The 19,519-nt window shown below is 33.2% G+C and overlaps 1 pseudogene; it reads left to right on the forward strand.

The window, feature by feature from the left end:
* The first annotated feature begins 204 nt into the window (after positions 1–204).
* The window catches only part of LOC137235392 (probable trafficking protein particle complex subunit 13 homolog), a 28,078-nt pseudogene continuing 8,763 nt past the window's right edge, over positions 205–19,519 (forward strand).

Genomic DNA, 19,519 nt, shown 5'->3' on the forward strand with positions numbered 1-19,519 from the left:
ATCCGTGTTATTGTTGTTTGTATTTTCCCGCACACTAACACAAGATGGACTGACGGCACTATGTAAGAATTGTAGGCCATTGGCATTGTTGATGTTATCACTGTTAAAGTTTTGAGGTTGCTTATCTGATTTGATAAGCGATTTCAGCCCCTGAACTCCCTTCATCAAATCCTCGAATTTAGAGCTGAACAGATCTTTTAAGAAATGTATGCCAAGCTTTTGCGAGCAGCAATAGAGTCTAAAGAAGATATAAAGCGCTCAGGCAAGTTCACACACCCTTGACATAAGTATACGATGTTACGATTAAACTTAAATAATTTCACATCATATTCTGAAATCTGGCCATCACAACAGTTTCTATGAAATCTTTTTTGGCAAAAACCCGAACATGGCACAACAAGTGAGTCATTTCTCGCAAAGGCTTTATTGCACTTAGCACAAAAGTCATCCATTTAAAGAAAAATTTTAAAGAAAATCACGGAGCAAACGAAACACGTCTGTCTATACGCGACGAAAGCCGAATTGTTTGTTTTAGAATACAATTATATTTCTTTATAAAGTCCAAACCTATTATTCCATCGCACGGTATTGGAAAGGCGTCTTCTACGACGTGAATTTATGGTAAATTAGAAATCAGCTTTAACTGTGCCTAATGTACTGGTTATACCCTGACCAATACCCTTTGAGTCTGTTATTTGTTCTGTATTTATTTTTGCATGATTAAGTACTTAATTTTTTTTAAATATGGAGATATCTGCTCCTGTGTCTACTAAAAAATTTGAGATTGAGCTATTTAATTGAGCTTTTGTAGATATATAACTATTTAAGTGTAGAATTAGTACACATATTTTTCTATCTACTGATTTTGAAGAGGAGTTTCCTGGTTTTCCTGATGGTTACAGCTGCGTACATTGCGTGTCTGGTTGCGTGTATGATTGTAGGATCTATTACTATTTTGGTTTTGTGGTCTTCCTTGGGAATTATTATTATTGTTATTTAATCTAGAGTTTTTGTTGTATCTTGGCTGGGGTCTAAATCTCCTACGTCGGTAACCCCCATAGTTGTTACGTTGGTAATTTCCCCGGAAATTACTCCGGTATTTACTTTGTTGACGAATATTTAAAATGGTAATTGAGCTGCCTGTAATTTTTCTGTACAGCTATTTGTAAATTTCGAAATTGCATTATTCATTGTTGTGTTATCATTTTTACTTTATCATTTGAGCAGTTTTTAACACAGACTTTACTGCTGCCTGTGTAGAATATCTCCTTGCTAAGTCTGGGTTAAGTCCGTCCGAGATATAAGCTTCTTCTAATGATTTTGTAATTTTTTCTATTTCTGCAGTTTACTGGTTTAGAGTTTGGATGCGCTGTTGGATATTAAGGAGTTTTGCTGTCAAAATCTCCATTAATTCGCCTTTTATTGACGTTCTCAATTTAATTTTATTTGTTCAATAGTAGTTTCGTTGCTAATAAAATGTCTTGCAGTGTCTTTTAGCTTGGTCTTTATCATGGTTATTTCTAAGGGTTCATGATTATCCTTGATTTGGTCTAGAATATCAAGGGCATCTAAGAAACTGTGCAAATTTTCAGGCTTGCCATTAACTCTGGCAGCATTGATGAGGCAGTTTTGATAAATTTTACTACTGTGCGGCCATTGTAACGTTTATGAGTGGGATATGTAATGGTTTATGTTCTTCCACTAAATTTTGATTTAATGTTGGTGAAGGGGTACGGTTTCGTGAGGATTCGGTTAAAACTGAGCTAAAATCAACTTGAAGATTTTCCTCTATCGCAGTTGGTATGGATATTTCTATGTTGTATCTTGCTAATGAGGATACTAATTTGTCATGTACATGTGAAAATAATTGGTAAGCTTCGTTTTGGTGTTCTTTAGTGAGTATATTATTTACATTATTGATTACCTGTGCTATATTATTTAGGGCTTCTACGAGTGTGTTTAAGTGTTTAATTATAGTTCGGCCTTTATCGTGGTATTTTTATTTATGCATTTATATGCTTTTCCGCTCTAATTTTTTCTTCTGATAATTTGTCGTGAACTTCTTGCCATTTACTAATTTTATTAAATTGTTTTCCTTACCAAATTCATAGGCAGATATTGCTATCATTACGCCTTGAGCTATTTTAGTCCACCAAGGCATTTTAATAAATTTTCCTAACCATTTTCTATCGAATTGAATAAATTAGACAAAGAAGAATTTTTTTTTATTTTAGTTTATTTTCCTTAATTCTTGAATTTTTTTTTTAATCCTATTTGCTGTATTTATTGTAAAGTTTAAAATTTTGTAAGTTTCAGCTATTTCTTTTCTTTTTTTTAATTTTTTGCCTCCCCGCTTCCTTCTTTGGATTTTCGGGGCAGGTACTTTTGGTATTCCTTCTGCTTTATTCAATACTCTTCTATGGTGATCGGTTTCGGACCTTGTTTATCTGCTTTATTTTTTTAGTGTTTTGTGAAATCTTTATACAATCTTTGATTGTGTTTTCACACTTCTCAAAAATTCTATGGAATTCCTCCTCTGTTGTTATTTCGTTCGTAACCAAGGAAATAACTGAAACTGTGTATATGTAGTAGAAGTTAGCAGGGTATTTAAAAGCTTTATGAAAACGCCCTAACTTAAATTATTTAATTAATTCTATTTTTTTAGATTTTAACTGAAGAAATTAATTAACTTTTAACATTATAAATTTGAATATTCTTTTAGTTTTTAATTAACTTTCCTGATTTAAAAAAACAAATTAATATTTTTGCTAATGGGTAAGCATCCCTAAGGCCGCTTAAATTAATCCTAAAAATGTATATACTTAACATACGTAACACTCTTTGCCAACCTTGTTGCCAGTCGTACTGCTCATCTGGTCCTGCTGGTTTGTAATAGTTGGTCTCCGGCCGTCAGTCAGGTATTATATTTATTCCACCCTTTTTTATGCGTGGTAACTGCGGTTTGCTGATTGCCATGAAGTATGCCTTTTTTGCCTTTGTTCGTTTTTTAAAATTCAAATCGGTTGCCTTCAAGTTCACGTGGACCCTTGGTCTTCAATATCGCTCTGGTGTGCTTTCAAAATTGTTTGGTGACTAAAATTTTGTGGCAGGATCTTTGAGATCTTCCTCGAGTTATTTTGCTACAGACTGTTAAGGTTTATGCTAATGATATCCTTTTGGCATTGCTTGATCAGCAAATTTTGCCTTAAATGTTGAACTGGCAGTATCTTCCTCCAGCTAATCCTGTTTTACGACAGTTTCTTCTGACAAGATATGTCTTTAGCAGTTTTACTAATTTCTGATCAAGCTGGCAGGATCGCCAGTATTTATGAAGAAATGAAAACAACGTGAATAACTTCTAGCGCTAATGTTCAGCGCAGAAATTCAATTCATTCATCATTGACAAATGCTTTCTGCTTTATAGGAATTTTGCTTACAATACTATTACAATATTTTCATACAATACTTACACTCTAAAAATAACTACATTCTATTTCTATATACCTAGTCGGTAGAATATTTTTATTACCTAACTATGTAATAATATTTGGTTAGTTGCACTGACAAACCGACGCTGGCTATCAGTCATGCTGGTCAACACGTGAGCTAGTGTGTGTGACTCATATGGGTTAAGCAACTGTAAATGGATATGGCTCCCCGCTGAGTTCAATGTAACTTATCTATGCCGCAATAACTGTGTCGCTATGAGTAATTTGTGTGTGGTCGAAACTGAAATTCATTTGCTTATGCATTCCAAGCTAGCCTTATTCTGGCATGTACATAAATGCAAATATCTTGTATTGTGGTAATGCCACACCATCCACATTTAAGTAAAATCGCATACATTTGAGAACAATTGTATGTGATCCTTAAAGTGACTTAATGACCCATTTAGAGTTTTCAAAATTTTAATTGCTTTTTAGTTTGCTATTGTAATTTATTTTCTTGTGGTGTTTTGAAGTATAATATATATATGTACATTTGCAGGGTTATGTGCTTGTGATTATGAATAATGTTTTGCATCAAGTGGTATTGATATTTGTTTTTACACATCAGAATTTTAAGCGTGTCGACCCACTTATAATCTGTTTATGTTTACAAATTTATTATGAAGTATCAGTGACTTGATGGCAGCATGGGTTAGCATTTATTATTTACATTTCCTTTCTTACATACCTAGTGTTTTGAGTGAATTGGAATGCTTATAGTGCGACTGTTTTGGTTTTTTTTTTTTAAATCATATGTGTTATCTACTAGTAAATATTCTGAACTAGCTTAAGACTATTTTTATGGATTACTATTTCTTTATTTTTTATTTTGTTTGCACTATCTCTATTTCCTATCCTATTAGGTATAAACATATAATTATTATTTCTATCTATACTTTTTATTTTAAAGCTTCCTTTGTATCTAGTATCTAACTTATGAGGTGCTTCTTCTCTAACTAACACTAGGTCGCCTAATTTTATTTCCTTACTGGCGCTACTTTTATCATAATCAACTTTTTGTTTTTCTTTAGCTTATTTCTCTAATTTGCTAGCTCTTTGTTGTGCTATTTGAAGTCTATATTTAACTTCCTTGTCATAAGCTTCGTGACTGTACAATGGACTTATTTTATTTTCGTCTAGGAATTCGTAGATCGGGGGTTTTCACGAATATAAGCTCGTAAGGACAATACCCGTGTAAGGTCGGTGGGGTCGCGTTGTAAAAGTATGCGAAATACTTGAGATATTCATCCCTATCATCTTTGTAACTAGATATGTATGAACGTACATATTCATTAAACGTTCTATGACTACGCTCTACGGTGCCCAAAGTTTGATGATGGTATGGTGTTGAGCTTTTGTGCTCAACTTTTAGGAATTTGCGCAGTTCTTCGAATAAGTTATTTTTGTATTCGGTTCCCATATCTGTTAGGATTGATATCATGGGACCGTTTAAATGAAATACTCAAATATAGATTTAACAACCGTTATAGCATGTTCGCTCGGATCTGGAATAGCTACCAAATATTTGGTGAGATCGCATATAATGGTAAGTGCGCATTCGTTTCCATTTATTGATCTCGGTTATGGTCCGAACGTATCGATCTGTACAATATCAAAAGCCTTCGAAGGTGTCTTCGTTAGTGTCATTGGTTCCTTTATATGCTTACTAACTTTATTCTTCTTGCAGCGGATGCAGTTATTTACGTATTTCTTTATGTCACTTCGCATATTTTGCCAGCTATAGCTTTGATTAATTTTCTTTATCATACAATTTATTCCTGGGTGGCCACCACTAATAAGATCGTCGTGATATTTCTGCATAATTTCTTTAATTTTCCCGGGATTAGTCACGTACATAACCTCTGGGGTTAGTGCAATTGTTAGTTTTTAGAACCCTGTTTCCTATTTCAATAAATTTGCCTACTCGAGTATAATTACTTTTAAACTATTTTTCCCTAAGGACAACTGTATTTTTTCAAGTCCCAAATTGGCGGCTTCTTTTTCAAGCCTGGTAAAGAATTTTCCTAAGTCAATTTTATCATCTAAAAATAACTACATTCTATTTCTATATATCTAGCCAGTATAATATTCTTATTTCCTAACTATGTAATAATATTTGGTTAGTTTCACTGACAAACCGACGCTGTAGATCAGTCATGCTGGTCAACACGTGAGCTAGTGAGTGTGACTCATATTGGTTAAGCAACTGTAAATGGATATGGCTCCCCGCTGAATTCAAAGTAACTTATCTATCCCGCAATGACTGTGTCGCTATGAGTATTTTGTGTCTGGTCGAAACTGAAATTCATTTTCTTATGCATTCCAAACTTGCCTTATTCTGGCATGTATATAAATGCAAATATATTGTATTGTGGTAATGCCACACCATCCACATTTAAGAAAAAGCGCATACATTTGAGAAAAATTGTATGTGATTCTTAAAGTGACTTAATGGCCCATTCAAAATTTTAATTGCTTTTTAGTTTGCTATTGTAATTTATTTTCTTGTGGTAATTTTATATTGATCGTGAAGAGTTTGTTTACTTATTTTTATATCCGTTTACATTTGCCTGCCATGTGTGATTTTTTGTTCTGACATATTTTTTTTCAATTGTTCTTTTCTTTGTATATTTTTTTTTATGTGTTTTGAAGTATAATATATATATGTACATTTGTAGGGTTATGTGCTTGTGATTATGAAACATGTTTTGCATCAAGTGGTATTGATATTTGTTTTACACATCAGAATTTTAAGCGTGTCGATCCACTTAAAATCTGTTTATGTTTTCAAATTTATTATGAAGTAGCAGTGACTTGATTCCAACATGGGTTAGCATTTATTATTTATATTTCCTTTCTTACATACCTATAGTATTGAATGAATTGAAATGCTTATAGTGCGACTGTTTAGGGTTTTTTTTTTCCAAATCATATGTGTTATGTACTTGTAAATGTTCTGTACTAGCTTAAGACTATTTTTATAAATTACTATTTTTTTTATTTTGTTTGTAATATCTCTATTTCCTATCCTATTAAGTATAAATATATAATTATTATTTCTATCTATACTTTTTACTTTTTAACTTCCTTTGTATCTATTATCTTGCTTATTCTCTAACTAACAATAGGTCGCCTAATTTTATTTCCTTACTGGCGCTTCTTTTATCATAATTAACTTTTTATTTTTCTTTAGCTTCTTTCTCTAATTTTCTAGCTCTTTGTTGTGCTACTTGAAGTCTATATTTAACTTCCTTGTCATAAGATTCATGATTGTACAATGGACTTATTTTATTTTCGTCTAGGAATTCGTAGGTCGGGGGGTTTTCACGAATATAAGCTCGTAAGGACAATACCCGTGTTCGGTCGGTGGGGTCGTGTTGTAACAGTGCGCGAAATACTTGAGATATTCATCCCAATCATCTTTGTCAATAGATATGCATGAACGTACATATTCATTAAACGTTCTATGACTACGCTCTACAGTGCCCAAAGATTGATGATGGTATGTTGTTGAGTTTTTGTGCTCAACTTTTAGGAAATTGCACAGTTCTTCGAATAATTTTTGTATTCGGTTCCCATATCTGTTAGGATTGATTTCATGGGACCGTAAATTAAAATGAAATACTCAAATATAGATTTAGCAACTGTTATCGCATGTTTGCTCGGATCTGGGATTGCTACCAAATATTTGGTGAGATCGCATATAATGGTAAGTGCGTATTCGTTTCTATTTATTGATCTCGGTAATGGTCCGACCGTATCGATCTGTACAATATCAAAAGCCTTCGGAGGTGTCTCCGTTATTCTCAGTGATTCCTTTATATGCTTACAAACTTTATTCTTCTTGCAGCGGATGCAGTTATTTACGTATTTCTTTATGCCAGCTCGCAAATTTTTCCAGCTGTAGGTTTGATTGATTTTCTTTATCATGCGATTTATTCCTAGGTGGCCACCACTAATAAGATCGTCATGTTATTTCTGCATAATTTCTTTAATTTTCCCGGTCAGGAGTTAGTGCAATTGTTAGTTTTTTGAGAACCCCTTTTTCCTATTTCAATAAATTTGCCTACTCAAGTATAATTACTTTTAAACAATTTGTCCCCCAAGGACAAATGTATTTTTCCAAGTCCTAAATTGGCAGCTTCGTTTTCAAGCCTGATAAAGAATTGTCCTAAGTCAATTCCATCACCTACAATTAGTTTGCTTGTATTTATAGTACTACAAATTTTCTTTCCCTCTTTGAAATATAATTTCGGAGGATTGAAAATGAGCCTGACATGTCTTATTACTTCAAATTTGTTTAGCGCTTCGTATATTGTGGGGTTCTCAGTCTGACTTTCTTTAATATTATCATTATTTTTTGTATTTTTAGCTGCTGATCTAGTTGTGACTTTCATTATTTTGCATGCTTCCACTGATATTTCTTTTAAATTTGTTATATTAATCCGAGACAATGGTTCCGCGACGTGGTTTTCTTTTCCGGCAATGTACTCCACTTCGAAATCATATTCTTCTAAATCGAGTCTTACTCGTGTTAACTTAGATGAAGGACTCTTTGGAATTCTCTGCCATAAACATATGGTCTGAAGAAGGTTATGGCCCAATGGATTGCTGCTAGTTTTTTTCTATTGTAGCTTTGTTTGTTTCACCTTTTGTGAAGGATCTGGAGGCGTAAGCAATTGGTAACTGTTTGCCATCGAGTTCTTGGCTAAGGACTGCTCCGCAAGCACACCCACTAGCGTCTGTTTTTATGCAGAATTCTTTATTGAAGTCGGGGTATTGCAGAGGTTTTGGGCTGATTAATGCTTCCTTTAAGTAGACAAAAGCTTTTTGACATTCTTCTGTCCAGTCGAAGGAAACATTCTTTTTGAAAAGCCTAGTTAAATTTCTTGAGTAATCTGCGAAATATGGTACAAATCTTCTGTAATAATTGTAGAACGCTACGAATCTTTTAACTTCATCTGCTGTTTTTGATGTTGGGCAGTTTCGAACTGTTTCAAATTTGCTTGTGTCAGCTAGTATTCCCTTGCTTGTGAATTTGTGTCCTAAATAAGTTACCTCTTAACTGAAAGCTAGGTTTTTATCTGAATGTAATTTTATGTTGTACTTTCTACAAGTAGAGAAAAATTCTCTTAAATTTTTCAGCATGTGTTTTTCTGAACACCCTAGTACAACTAAATCATCCAATTAGAGAAATGCTTGGGATGGTTTGAGGCCTGCAAACACCAGTGTCATCATTCGTTGGAATGAGTTTGGTGCTACTTCTAATACATAGGATATCCTTTGGAATCTATATGTACAGTTTTCTGCTGCGAATGAGGTTATATCTGTAGCATCTGGGTGTAATTTTATTTTATGAAAACCTGACATAAGGTCTAGGCATGAAAAATATTTAGCTCTTTTAAGTTAGGCTAAAATATCATCAATTTTTGGAAGTGGGAATTTATCCGCTTCTAGTTTTTTGCTTACTTGCCTGTAGTCAACTACCATTCTCCATCTTTTTTCTGTATTACCTGGTAGTGATTTTTTAGGTATTGTCATCTTCCATCAATTTATTAACCTCTTTGCTTATTTCCCCTTTTTGTGTCTCGGGCAATATATAGTTTTTTATATAGACTGGTGTGTCATCTTTCATGTATAGTTTTTGTTTATAAAAATGATTAAAAGAAAATTATAAGAAGAAATTGGTTCTGGTTTCTAGTGCAAAAATATCTATGAATTCTGTGCATAATGAAGTTAATTGTGAATTAACAAATATTGCAAAATTTTTAGTTAATCTTTTTAGTTTCTCTGTGTCGTTATTCTTTTTATTGAGTGTCTTTGTTTTAATTAAATTGTAATCATCTCAATTCTCAATATGTATTTTGTAATTTTGAATAGTTGTGTTTTTTTGTGTGGTGTTAATAATTCTGACGAAAGAGTGATCTTTATTTGCGATTGTGTTTGCTGCTTTATTTATTTGGTTTGCTACGAAAATACCTTCAGATAATTGTTGATGGGGTATGAAGATGGTTTTACTATCAGTGTTTACTGTTACTTGTCTAATGACTTCAGATCTAGCAGGAATCGTATTGTGTTAGCAGCCACATAATTTGTTAGGTACATTGTGAATGTTTGGGGAAAGTCTTATTGTCTTAAGATTAGTTTATCCTCTGTTTTGCCATAATCTAGAATACAATTATATTTCTTTATAAAGTCCAAACCTATTATTCCATCGTACGGTATTGGAAAGTCGTCTCCTACGACGTGAAATTTATGGTAAATTAGAAGTTCATCACCTTTTAAATCAGCTTTAAATGTGCCTAATGTACTGGTTATACCCAGACAAATGCCCTTTGAGTCTGTTATTACTTCTGTATTTATTTTTGCATGATTAAGTACTTGATTGTTTTTAATTATGGAGATATCTGCTCCTGTGTCTACTAAAAAAATTGAAATTTGAGATTGAGCTATTTAATGATGCTTTTGTAGATATATAACTATTTAAGTGTAGAATTAGTACACATATTTTTCTATCTACTGATTTTGAAGTGGAGTTTCCTGGTTTTCCTGCTGATTACACCTGCATATATAGCATGTCTGGTTGCCTGTCTGATTGTAGGATCTATTACTGTTTTGGTTTTGCGGTCTTCCTTGGGAATTATTATTAATGTTATTTAATTTAAAGTTGTTATTTTATCTTGGTTGGGGTCTAAATCTCCTACCTCGGCAACCTCCATAGTGTTTACTTTGGTAAATTCCCCGGAAATTACTCCGGTATTGATTTTGTTGACGAATATTTAAAATGGTATTTGAGCTGCCTGTAATTTCTGTACAGCTATTTGTAAATTTCAAAATTGCATTGTTCATTGTTGTGAGCGCTCCTGCTTGCATTATCATTTTTACTTTATCACTCGAGCTGTTTTTACACATAGCCTTAACTGCTGCTTGTGTAGAATATCTCGTTGCTAATTCTGGGTTAAGTCCGTCCGAGATATAATCTCCTTCTAATTTGTTTGTAATTTACTCTATTTCTGCAGTGTACTTGTTTACAGTTTTGCTGCGCTGTTGGATATTAAAGAACTTTGCTGTCAAAACCTCCAATGATTCGCCTTTTATTGACGTTCTCAATTTTAATTTTATTTTTTCAGTAGTAGTTTCGTTGCTAATAAATATTTCTTACAGTGCCTTTTAGCTTGGTCTTTATCATGGTTATCGTTGATTTATTCTATAATCAAGGGCATCTAAGAAGCCGTGCAAATTTTCACGCTTGTCATCAAACTCTGGCAGCAATGATGTGGCAGTTTTGATAAATTCTACTACTGTGTCTGCCATTGTAACGTTTACGAGTGGGATATGTAGTGGGTTACGTTCTTCCACTGATGAATTTTGACTTAATGTTGGTGAAGGGGTGTGGTTTCGTGAGGATTCAGTTAGAGCTAAACTCAACTTGAAGATTTTTCTCTATGTTAGTTGGTGTGTGTATTTCTATGTTTTATCTGGCTAATGAGGATATTAGTTTGCCATGTACATGTGAAAATAATTGGTAAGATTCGTTTTGGTGTTCTTTAGTGATTATATTATTTACCTTATTGATTATCTGTCCTATATTATTTAGGGCTTCTACGATTGTGTTTAAGTGTTTATTATAGTTTCTGGCTTTATCGTTGTATTTCCATTTATGTATTTATATACTTTTTCCGCTTTAATTTTTTCTTCTGATAATTTGTTGGGAATTTCTTGCCATTTATTCATTTGATTTAAATGTTTTCCTTACCAATTTCATAGCCAGATATTGCTATCATTATGCCTTGAGCTATTTTAGTCCACCAAGGCATTTAAATGAATTTGAATGAATTTACCATATTCTATCAAATTGAATAAATTAGACAAAGAAGAATTTTTTTATTTTAGTTTATTTTCCTTAATTCTTTGATTTTTTCTTTTAATTTCATCCTATCTGCTGTATTTGTTGTAATTTTGTTTAAAATTTTGTAAGTTTCAGCTATTTCTTTTCTTTTTTTTAATTTTTTGCCTCCCCGCTTCCTTCTTTGGATTTTCGGGGCAGGTACTTTTGGCATTTCTTCTGTTCAATTTGTTCCTCCGCTGATACCCTTCTATATTGATCGGTTTCGGACCTTGCTTATTTGCTTTATTTTTTTTTCTGAAATCTTTATAAAATCTTTGATTGTGTTTTCACAATTTTCAAAAATTCTATGGAATTCCTCCTCTGTTGTTATTTCATTCATAATAAAGGAAATAACTGAAACTGTGTATATGTAACGGAAGTTAGCAGGGTATTTAAGAAGCTTTATGAAAACGCCCTAACTTAAATTATTTAATTAATTCTTTTTTTTCTTTAGATTTTAACCGAACAAATTAATTAACTTTTAGCTTTATAAATTTGAAATATTCTTTTAGTTTTTAATTAATATTCCTGATTTAAAAAAAGAATGCCTAAACAAAAATAAAAATTTTTGCGTAAAAGCGTAAGCAGATATTATATTTATTCCACCCTTTTTTATGCGTTATAATTGTGGTTTGCTGATTGCCATGAAGTATGCCTTTTGTTCTAGTTTATTTTCTTCTTTTGCGGCAGGATCTTTGAGATCTTCTTCGATATATTTTGCTTCAGACTGTTAGGGTTTATGCTAATGAAATCCTTTTGGCATTGCTGGATCAGCAACTTTTGCCTTAAATGTAGAACTGGTAGTATCTTCCTCCAGCTAAGCCTGGTTCCTCTGACCAGCTAGATCTTTAGCAGTTTTGCTAATTTCTGATCAAGCTGGCAGGATCTCCAGGATTTATGAAGAAATGAAAACAACGTGAATACTTGTAGCGCTAATGTTCAGCACATAAATTCATTTCATTCTTCATTCACAAATGCTTTCTCTTTTACAGGAATTTTGCTTACAATACTATTACAATATTTTCATAAAATACTTACACGCTAAAAATTACTACATTCTATTTCTATATACTTATTCAGTAGAATATTCTTATTACCTAACTATGTAATAATATTTGGTCAGTTGCACTTACAAACCGACGCTGTCGATCAGTCATGCTGGTCAACACGTGAGCTAGTGAGTGTGACTCTTATGGGTTAAGCAACTGTAAATGGATATGGCTCCCCGCTGAGTTCAATGTAACTTATCTATGCCGCAATGACTGTGCCGCTATAAGTAATTTGTGTGTGGTCGAAAGTGAAATTCATTTGCTTATGTATGTGCATAAATGCAAATATCTTGTATTGTGGTAATGCTACACCAATCACCTTTAAGAAGAATCGCATACCCTTGGGAAAAATTGTTTTTAGAGTATACAAAATTTTAATTGCTTTTTAGTTTGCTATTGTAATTTATTTTCTTGCGGTAATTTGATATTGAGGGTGAAGAGTTTGTTTACTTATTTTTATATCCGTTTACATTTGCTTGCCATGTGTGATTTTTGTGTTGACATTTTTTTTCAATTGTTCTTTTGTTTGTACATTTGTTTTTTATGTGTTTTGAAGTATAATATATATATGTACATTTGAAGGGTTATGTGCTTGTGATAATGAATAATGTTTTGCATCAAGTGGTATTGACATTTGTTTTTACACATCAGAATTTTAAGTGTGTCGACCCACTTAAAACCTGTTTATGTTTACAAATTTATTATGAAGTAACAGTCACTTGATGCCGACATGAGTTAATTTTTATTATTTACATTTTCTGTCTTACATACCTATTGTGTTGAGTGAATTGGAGTGCTTATAGTGCGATTGTTTTGGTTTTTTTTTTTTTCAAATCATATGTGTTATAAAAATAAATAAATAAATGTAAGGCACGATAACCTCCAAAAAGATCTAAGGCCGAGCTTCGCTTCCAATTTGCGTCGCGCTCCTATTGATTTTCCCTACAAATCGGCCGGACGGGACCTACATGTTATATGCTGACTCCGAACGGCATCTGCAAGGCAGATGAGTTTTCACTGAGAGCTTTTCATGGCATAAATACACGCGGAGCGCTTGCCAAACACTGCCAAGGGGCGACCGCGCTTAGAAAAATTTTCTTCTAATTGAAAAACCTTATTACTAAGATGTTGATGTTGCTTTGCCCGGGGTGTGAACCCAGGGCATACGGTGTGGTAGGAGGAGCACGCTACCATCACACCACGGTGGCCGCCAAAAAAATCATATATGTTATGTACTATTAAATGTTCTATACTAGTTTAAGACTATTTTTATGGATTACTATTTCTTTTATTTTGTTTGTACTATCTCTATTTCCTATCCTAGTAGGTATTAACGTATAATTATTATTTCTATCTATACTGTTTATTTTATAACTTCCTTTGTATCTATTATCTAGCTTATGAGGTGCTTCTTCTTTAACTAACACTAGGTCGCCTAATTTTATTTCCTTACTGGCGCTGCTTTTATCATAATTAACTTTTTGTTTTTCTTTAGCTTCTTTGTCTAATTTTCTAGCTCTTTGTTGTGCTATTTGGAGTCTATATTTAACTTCCTTGTCATAAGCTTCGTGATTGTACAATGGACTTATTTTATTTTCGTCTAGAAATTCGTAGGTCGGGGTTTTCGCGAATATAAGCTCGTAAGGACAATACCCGTGTACGGTCGATGGGGTCGTGTTGTAACAGTACGCAAAATACCTGAGATATTCATCCCAATCATCTTTGTCACTAGATATGTATTAACGTGCATATTTATTAAACGTCATTTGATTCGGTCTGATACTGATAAATTTCTAAACCTAACGCAAGATTTGACTGCGTGGTATTGGGTGCATAATCTACACGAAGCCGTTTTATTGAACTTGGTATGATATGCATGGGTTGGGTCGAGTTTTGATTCACCATTCGTGGTGTAAAACTCAAAAATTGGGGCTTCGCCTTGCCTGGTCTGTAGGTACTTAGTCTTTCTACTACCTTGTATCTACTGGTGAGGAATTTATTCATGTCCTCCCAAAGGGCAGCTCCTTCCGGGAGCCGTGGGATTGTTCCCATAGTGAAAGGCTTTAACTTGGCAGCTTTGGTGAGCACAGATAAACGAGGATCGGGTCCCAGTCCGTTGTCGGGATTCCTTGGGTATTTAACGTTTACATACAATTAATGATTATGGCCTGCATATTCTGGATTTGTTCTTGGTTTTCTGTGAATATTGTGGGCAGGTTAGACAGCGTCTTTAATTGATTGTCGACGAGTATCCTTTTATTTTCGTACCTCGATCTAAGTGCTTCCCAGGCAAGCTCGAAATTATCATCGCTCAGTGGGTATTGTTTTACAATAAGTCCTGCTTTACCTTTAGTTTTCAGGCATAGGTCGTATAATTTTTGAGCGGGTGATAATTTAGGGTGGTTTTTATAGACTGCCGTGAACATATCTCTAAAGGATGGCCAGTCTTCGTATCCACCATGAAATACTTCGGTATGCGACACCGCTTTGGTGGTACTTTTAAATAAAAACCGTTTGCGTTTGAATTGTTCATTGGGTGGGCGGGTATTTGCTGTTGGTTGCTGCTAGCAGTATTAAAAAGCTGTAAGGCTTCTAAAATTTCAGAGTTGCATGTTTGGTACGTTTCCATGCATTTAGAAAATTTTTGCTCAACCGAGCCGCTGACATCTGTATAATTATCAGAGAAACTTACATCTCGATGGGACTCTAGCACCTTTGCTCATATTTTATCTAGGTCATCTAATTTGACCTTAAGCATACACTCTGATAAATCGGTAGCTTGGGAGGGTGACCATCTTGAGCAGTAAACCTCTACTTGGTTACCGTCATATATGAATTTCTGCAGGCATTTATCTGCAGTGGTCAATTTTGGGTTTCGTCCGACGATTTTGGCATTATAAATTAGTTTGGTTTATTAAGAAATGGGAGCTTTTATTAAGCTGTGAAAATAGAAGAAAATTGTGTCAAAAGGGCAAAAAAAAACATTTTTTTGAAACCAGCCTAATGTACGTTTGGTTCTTTATACGGGCTTGTCTCAGCGCTTTTGAGTACAAGTAATTTGGGTATATAATAATATAAATATTATAATATTTGTGTTCACTGGGTTTTTATTTTTTATTTTTTGAGACCGGCCTAATGTGTACCGGCTTTTTGGTTTGTTATATGTACTTATATCAGCGCGTCTGAGCACAAGTAATATGGGTATATAGTACGTATGTATGTATATATATAAGTGGGTAAAATATATATGCCGGTAAACTGTGGTGTACCAACATTACCTTTTTTTGCCGTGCCAATGCACTTGATATATTGACAAAGTAAATGTATGCAAATATGTGATCGATGATCTTTTTATGGCTTCCTTCTATTATGTAGTTACATATGGTCATGCAATTACTTTGTTGAGGGTGGGTTTTTGGTTTATGCAAAAAGATATACAAGTGCGTGTGGGTATTATGGGTGCATATAATTGTAGGTTTGTATGCAAAATTAATCTTGGGTGCACCGGTAAAATAAACTTTAGGAAAACTGACAAAAATTTGGCAAAGTTCGTTGCTATGGGTTTTTTATAAAATATATTTTATGTAATATATGTATATATGGGTAAATTGGGCAGCGGTGAATTTCACGCTGGAAAAATATATATAGCTCGTAGAATATTACCGAACTAAGTGGATATATACATATGTATATTACATATATACGTATATATTTTGTATATTCGTATGTATATGAAGCAACGAACTTCTCGGGTATATAGAGCCGGCCAGTGGATTTTCCGTTGATACGGGAATGCAAATTTATTTGTTTAAAAATTTATGTGGGTTTTTTGAAGGGACTGTACCTGTTGGTAACAGTGAGTAAGCAAATGAAATATTTTGCCATTTAGGCTTTTTGATGTTGGTTATATACCCAGGGTCCGGATCTTTAGATCGGAGGGTATACAATTGGGGAATTTACAGAATTTGGGTCCGTTCTTTAGACGGAGGGAATATATATGGGCGTATATATATTGGGTAACAGAAGTACTCACTCTGACATTTTTGGTTTTATGTGTGTGTTTCCTTTTTTTTGTAGAAGTTTCTCTTTGATATGTTATGTTGTACCTAGTGTAGCTAGTGTTAATGTTGTTTCTATTGTAGCGTTTATGTTGTGTTTTTTTTTTGCGTTTTTAAAGAAATTCTTTTCTTAAATATATTTTTCCTTTTTTCTAAAAATTTTTGTTTCCACAAAACCTTTCCATTTTTGTTTTTTTTTTTTTTGGTTTGTTTTTGTTTGTGTTTTTGTTCAACAATTTAATTAAAATAATAGTTTTCAAAAATTTTCACTTTTTAAATTTTCCTTGTTTTTTTTCAAAAAATTTTAACTTTTTATCTTTTTTCAAGGATTTTTTTCTCTTGATTATTTCTCTTATTTTAATTTTATTTTATTTTCTTTTCGCAAAAGGAACTTTTTTCTTTAAAAATGTTCACTTTTTCTCTTCTTTCCGCCTTCAGCGCGTTGAAAATTTCCCACTAATTTCTTTTTTTTATATTTACATTTTCCGTTTTTAGCGTTTTCGTGAAAAAATTTAATATATTTTTTCCAAAAAGAATTTTCACCTTATATCTTTTCTTTGCGTTTTGTTTTGTAAAATTAATTTCTTCCGTTTTTATCACACCTTAATGTGTTTTAGTTATTTTATGTATATATGTATGTGCACTCCTTTTTGTTAAATTTTTCAAATCAATTTTGTTTATTTACTTAAGCACTTTTTTGTGTCCGTACCGACCGCGTTTTGTTTGTTATGTATTTATATAAAATATAAATTTTTGTGAAAATTTGGGTTGTTTGTTTTTTCTATTTCCGCTGGTTACCTTTTTTGGCACATAAGGTGCACTAAACTAATGCACTTTATTTAATGTATTGATATATTGTAATTCACACTTCAAAACTTTCAATTACAAACAAAGTAATCAATGTGAAGTTAATTAAATATTAAAAGATGCGCGACGGTGGGCGGGCGGTAGTATAGCAAACGCATATTTTTGACGATGCGGACGGTTAGGTAGCTTTGGATCAACTAAAAATTGAGAGTGAGCGCGGCAGCAGACACAGCTGAGCTGCCATGGTGGTGGTTGGCCGCACTGGCCGGGTGTTGCCAGACGGAGGGGCGGACTTAATCCGAAAATGGGATCATGTCTTTAACAGAGCTATTTAATGATGCTTTTGTAGATATATAAATATTTAAGTGTAGAATTAGTACACATATTGTTCTATCTTCTGATTTTGAAGTGGAGTTTCCTGGTTTTCCTGCTGATTACACCTGCATATATAGCGTGTTTGGTTGCGTGTCTGATTGTATGATCTATTACTGTTTTGGTTTGGGGTCTTTCTTGGGAATTATTATTATTGTTATTTAATCTAAAGTTGTTCTTGTATCTTGGCTGGGGTCTAAATCTCCTACCTCGGCAACCTCCATAGTTGTTACTTTGGTAACTTCCCCGGCAATTACTCCGGTATTGATTTTGTTGACGAATATTTAAAATGGTATTTGAGCTACCTGTAATTTCCGTACAGCTATTTGTAAATTTCAAAATTGCATTGTTCATTGTTGTGAACATTCCTGCTTGCGTTATCATTTTTCTTTATCATTTGAGCAGTTTTTACACATAGCCTTTACTGCTGCTTGTGTAGAATATCTCGTTGCTAAGTCTGGGCTAAGTCCGTCCGAGATATAAGCTCCTTCTAATGATTTTGTAATTTTCTCTATTTGTGCAGTGTACTGGTTTACAGTTTTGCTGCGCTGTTGGATATTAAGGAGTTATGCTGACAAAACATCCACTGATTCACCTTTTATTGACGTTCTCAATTTTAATTTTATTTGTTCAATAGTAGTTTCGTTGCTAATAAATATTTCTTGCAGTGCCTTTTAGCTTGGTCTTTATCATGGTTATCCTTGATTTGTTCTAGAATATCAAGGGCATCTAAGAAGCCGTGCAAATTTTCAGGCTTGTCATCAAACTCTGGCAGCATTGATGAGGCAGTTTTGATAAATTCTACTACTGTGTCTCCCATTGTAGCGTTTACGAGTGGGATATGTAGTGGTTTATGTTCTTCCACTGATAAATTTTGACTTAATGTTGGTGAAGGGGTACGATTTCGTGAGGATTCAGTTAGAGCTAAACTCAACTTGAAGATTTTCCTCTATGGTAGTTGGTGTGGGCATTTCTATGTTTTATCTGGCTAAAGAGGATATTAGTTTGCCATGTACATGTGAAAATAATTGGTAAGATTCGTTTTGGTGTTCTTTAGTGATTATATTATTTACCTTATTGATTAGTTGTCCTATATTATTTAGGGCTTCTACGATTGTGTTTAAGTTGTATTTCCATTTATGTATTTATATACTTTTTCCGCTTTAATTTTTTCTTCTGATAATTTGTTGTGAATTTCTTACCATTTACTCATTTGATTTAAATGTTTTCCTTACCAATTTCATAGGCAGATATTGCTATCATTATGCCTTGAGCTATTTTAGTCCACCAAGGCATTTTAATGAATTTTCCTAACCATATTCTATCAAATTGAATAAATTAGACAAAGAAGAATTTTTTTTATTTTAGTTTATTTTCCTTAATTCTTGGATTTTTTCTTTTAATTTCATCCAATCTGCTGTATTTGTTGTAACGTTTAAAATTTTGTAAGTTTCAGCTATTTCTTTTCTTTTTTTTAATTTTTTGCCTCCCCGCTTCCTTCTTTGGATTTTCGGGCAGGTACTTTGGCATTTCTTCTGTTCAATTTGTTCCTGCGCCGATGCCCTTCTATTTTGATCGGTTTCGGACCTTGCTAGCTTTATTTTTTTTTTTTTTCTGAAATCTTTATAAAATCTTTGATTGTGTATTCACACTTTTCAAAAATTCTATGGAATTCCTCCTCTGTTGTTATTTCATTCATAATAAAGGAAATAACTGAAACTGTGTATATGTAACGGAAATTAGCAGGGTATTTAAGAAGCTTTATGAAAACGCCCTAACTTAAATTATTTAATTAATTATTTTTTTTAATTTTAACTGAACAAATTAATTGACTTTTAACATTATAAATTTGAAAGA

This window comes from Eurosta solidaginis, chromosome X (genome assembly GCF_040869045.1).
Source record: "Eurosta solidaginis isolate ZX-2024a chromosome X, ASM4086904v1, whole genome shotgun sequence".
Taxonomy (NCBI): Eukaryota; Metazoa; Arthropoda; class Insecta; order Diptera; family Tephritidae; genus Eurosta; species Eurosta solidaginis.